This window comes from Callorhinus ursinus, unplaced genomic scaffold (genome assembly GCF_003265705.2).
Source record: "Callorhinus ursinus isolate GAN/ISIS: 27379988/994484 unplaced genomic scaffold, GSC_fseal_2.0 scaffold20, whole genome shotgun sequence".
In the NCBI taxonomy this organism is placed as follows: domain Eukaryota; kingdom Metazoa; phylum Chordata; class Mammalia; order Carnivora; family Otariidae; genus Callorhinus; species Callorhinus ursinus.
This window is the reverse complement of record NW_027397082.1, coordinates 22,736,355-22,741,167: the sequence shown is the minus strand read 5'-3', so window position 1 is coordinate 22,741,167 and position 4,813 is coordinate 22,736,355. Positions and strand designations below refer to the sequence as shown.

Here is a 4,813-nt window from a genome sequence, read left to right as displayed (position 1 = left end):
TCTTCTTTAAATCCACTCACCTTTTGGGGCACCTGGGTGGTTCAGTTGGTTAAGCGACTGCCTTCAGCTCAGGTCATGATCCTGGAGTCCCAGGATCGAGTCCCACATCCGGCTCCTTGCTCAGCAGGGAGTCTGCTTCTCCCTCTGACCCTCCTGTGCTCTCTCCCATTCTCTCTCTCTCAAACAAATAAATAAAATCTTTAAAAAAAAATTAACACTCACCTTTTAAAAAATACAGTCTAAAGAACATTTGATATCACTGCTCTCAATGGAAAATTTAGATCATTTGCCAAAACTAAGTAGAATGGGAAAATGTTAATTTCAACCCAGAACTTCCTAGAGTCATCTCATCTATCACCAGTGGTTCACATATGATAGACTGGGAAATATTGGTTAACCAGATCCCTTTTTTCCATAACACCCATTAAAATCCTGGGGAGACACTTTGGGAAAGGCCTAGAAGATCAGAAAATGTACATAGGGAGCTAGTGTTAAAGCCCAAACTAAAACTGAAGCCCCTACCTGCCTCTCTAGTGCCCTCCTCACAATCCTACTCTGTGTCTCAGGTTCAGACATCTCTTGGGCATGGCCAAAGGAGATTCCATGAGAGTCAGAGTTTGTAACATAAAAAGTTCAGATTCCATGTGATCTGGTTTTGATCCTGAGTTTGGGATTTTAAACAGATTCCCACACCTAGCTCTGAAGGCTCCCTATCTTCCTCTACTCTAGGGGCAGAACTTGGATCTGATTCTTTGTCAAAGTACATGGGTACAAAGTGTTTTCTGATTCCCAGCTATCATTGCTACTTATACCCTGCCAATTCCCACCTATTGACCACTGACCAAGTACCTGCACTTTGTCCGGTTCTTCCTAAAGTCATGTTATTTTAAAATTTAATTGTGTTTGAGCAAGAGGGTGTGGCAAGAGGGGGTGCCTACTGTTAATCAGTAACGGAGAGCGGCAGATAAACAAGGTGCTTCCAGCTGGGTGGGGCACATTTGGTCCTCAGTTCTCCCTAAAGTGGCTCCAGTAACTTGAGTACTTAATTCAACTGGCGCTTTTGGCTGTTTTCTCATTGCAAGAGGCCAGACCACAGGTGTTGCTTACCCCTTCTCCATTTGGTCAGTTGCTTGATGCCTTGAGTGGATTTGACAACATAATGCTCACTAATCCTACCCCAGCTGGTTTCTAACATTCAGACCAGATTTGAGTGCCACTGGGCTTGATAAAAGCCTCTGGAGTCATTCATTCCTTTCTTGATTTAAAATACTGAACATGTAGAATAAGCCAGTCTGTGCTATGGTATATGCAATAATGGATAATATTAACAGAGCTCTTACTCCTGTGTTAGATACTCCTTGTACATTATCTCACTTAATCCCAGGACAACTTTAGGAAGATATTCATTTTCCCATTTTTAAGGTTAAGTAACTGGGGCTTGAACAACTTAAATACCTTTCCAAATTTTACATAATTATCAAATGTCAGATCTGAGATTTGAACCCAGGTATACATATGCTTGATGCCAGAGCCCCTACTCTTAGCTCTTAGCCTGTACTACCTCCTTGGAAGAAGGCATGGTTTTTACCCTCAAGGAGTTCACATATCTATAATAGCTATTTTGAGGTCTTTTATTTATTTATTTTTTAAGATTTTATTTATTTATTTGACAGAGAAAGAGAGTACAAGCAGGGGGAGCAGCAGAGGAAGAGGGAGAAGCAGGGAGCCCGATGCGGGGCTCGATCCCAGGACCCTGGGATCATGACCTGAGCCGAAGGCAGACGCTTAACCGACTGAGCCACCCAGGCGCCCCTGTTCTGAGGTCCTTTAAAAAAAAATCTCTTGTCATCGGGACTGGGAGCCGGCTTCTCCCTCCTCCTCTGCCTCTCCCCCTGCTTGTGCTCTCTTGCTCTCTGTCAAATAAATAAATAAAACCTTTAAAAACAAAATCTCTGCCATCTCTGAATATGTTTCTATTTTTGTCTCCTCCCTGGTGATTTATCACATTCTCCTCCTCACAACTAGTAAGTTTTTTTGTTTGTTTGTTTTACTCAGATGGCATCCCTTCCCTCTAGCTTCTCTGAAGGACAAGAAAAATCATCAATGACAAAGCACAGTTGCAAAAAGAACACCCAGAGTCAGCTTCTTGCTCACCAAGGGACACTGTTCCCCCTCCTCGTGGTTTCGGGTACTCTACACATTCAGAGAAACTTCTCTAGTAACAAACTGTAGAAATGATCCCTGAAAGTATAGTCTTAGAACTAGTAAGTTTTATTGAATGTTGTTCATACTACATTGCAGAGCAGCTGGATTTTGTTGTCTTCTTAAAATGTTACTTCTTAGGGGCGCCTGGGTGGCTCAGTCATTAAGCATCTGCCTTTGGCTCAGGTCATAATCGAGCCCCACATCCAGCTCCCTGCTCGGTGGGCGGGAAGCCTGCTTCTCCCTCTCCCACTCCCCCTGCTTGTGTTCCCTCTCTCGCTGTGTCTCTCTCTGTCAAATAAATAAAATCTTAAAAAAAAAATGTTACTTCTTAAAATGTCTACTTAAAATGTTAAGACTTTTCTTTTCCTGGAAGTAAGTTAATTTTTAATTTGGATTAGCTGGATCTTGTCAGAGCTTTGTTTTTTTACTTTTTTAGGGCGAATCTAGAGTTCCCGTATTCAACAGCTAAAGGAGCCCTGTTCCTTAAGCATGAAAGTTTTGAGATCCAAACTCAAAATAAAACATGTTTTACCCAGAGTAAAACATCAAGATCTCTCTACTTTGTCTGCTTAGAACTCTAATCTCCCAGCACTCTGTGACTCCAGGATCTCTGTTCTTACAAACCCCTAGCAGCTGTTTTCTCTCAGGTCTCCTGGATGTTTTCTCGGGCACGTGCAGCTTACTTAGCATTCAGTCAACGACTGGATTTCCAATAAAGGAATCCCTTTGCATAATTTTTGAGCTGCTTTTTTGTGCAGCTCTTTCCTTTCTTCTAACCCGCCTCACACATTACAGTCACTACAGTGTTCTAGAACTCCAGTTTCTGCCTCCTGCGCTCAGCAAGATCTCTATGCTCTGCTTAGGCTCCACCTCCTTGCACCATGGTTTGGAGACGGTACCCAGGCAGAAAACTGGGTTGAATATGGAGCTCACCTCATGTATTTCATTTTCTCAAAGATCACAGATCAGCACTATCTATTGTTAAATGCCTATAAATAATTGCTTCATGTATTTTGGCAATTTCATAGTTGTAAATGGTGAAAGAGTACGTATAGTACCCATTATTCATTTATGGCCAGCCTTAGAAAGTCTGGACATTCTTTTTTATAACAATCTGACAATCTCTGAATTTTAACTGGAATTTTAGTCTAAGCGCGTATTAGAATTTGTTTCTATCATCTAACTTTTCGCTGTGTATATGTTTTGCTTTTTCAATAATTTCCTTTTTTTTCTTTAAAAAGTTAAAAGTTTTGGGGGTATCTGGGTGGCCAAGTCATTAGGCGTTTGCCTTTGGCTCAGGTCATGATCCCAGGGTCCTGGGATCGAGCCCCACATCGGGCTCCCTGCTCAGCGGGAAGCCTGCTTCTCCCTCTCCCACACCTCCTGCTTGTGTTCCCTCTCTCACTGTGTCTCTCTCTGTCAAATAAATAAAATCTTAAAAAAAAAATTAAAGGTTTTGTTGGTTTTTTTTTAAAGATTTTATTTATTTATTTGAGAGAGAGAATGAGAGATAGAGAGAGAGCATGAGAGTGGGGAGGGTCAGAGGGAGAAGCAGACTCCCCGCTGAGCAGGGAGCCCGATGCGGGACTCGATCCCGGGACTCCAGGCTCATGACCTGAGGCGAAGGCAGTCGCTTAACCAACTGAGCCACCCAGGCGCCCTTGTTGGTTCTTTTTTTATTTCATTTTACCTCTTACATTTTTAAGATCTATATACTATTCCCATTCTTTTACTACTTATTCTTGAAAAGTTTATCATGCCTACTTATACCAATAACTCTATAGCTCATATCTGTTCCTCTGCTGAATTATACAAAGTCTTTACCTCTAAATCCTTCACTCCTAATTCATAACTTATTGTTACTCAGTATTTTCATTTAGTCCTTTAAAAAACACACAAATGAGACATTGTAAGATTTTTTACTTCATATAAAAATGTTTATTTAATGTTACCCACAAGTTTACCAATTTCTTTGCTCACTATTACTCACCAGATCTCAGGTCTTTGTTCCAAGATTTTTCTTCTTCCAAAGTCATTTTTTTAAAGTTCTTTTGGTTACCAAAAAAAAAAATTCTTTTGGGGAAGATCTATGACAGATTCTCTCAAATATTAATCTCAAAATAACTTATTCTGCCCTCATTTTTTAAAATTTTTATTTATTTGACAGAGAGAGAGACAGCGGGAGAGGGAACACAAGCAGGGGGAGTGGGAGAGGGAGAAGCAGGCCTCCCGCTGAGCAGGGAGCCCGATGCGGGGCTCGATCCCAGGACGCTGGGATCATGACCTGATCCAAAGGCAGATGCTTAATGACCGAGCCACCTAGGCGCCCTGGCTCTCTTTCTTTTTTAAGATTTATTTGAGACGGAGAGAGAGAGTGCACGCGTGTGCAGGTGGGCACAGACGAGGTGGGGGGGAAGAGGGAGAGGGAGTCAAGCAGAAGCTTGTCTTGGCCAGAAGCCCAAGATGCCGCTGGATCCTAGGACCCCTGAGATCTGAGCCAAAATCAAGAGTCCAGCGCCCAACCTACTGAGCCACCCAGGTGCTCCTGCCTTCATTCTTGAAAGATAATTTTGCTAGGTACAGAACTGAGAGTGGACAAATGTTTTTT

The 4,813-nt window shown here is 42.2% G+C and overlaps 1 non-coding gene across 1 annotated transcript; it reads right to left on the bottom strand.

Annotated features, from left to right (window-relative positions):
- Window positions 1-2,049: 2,049 nt before the first annotated feature.
- LOC112830981 (small nucleolar RNA U3) lies at window positions 2,050-2,257 on the bottom strand. Its single transcript, XR_003210038.1, has one exon. It is a non-coding gene; the product is annotated as a small nucleolar RNA U3 (small nucleolar RNA).
- Window positions 2,258-4,813: the final 2,556 nt, after the last annotated feature.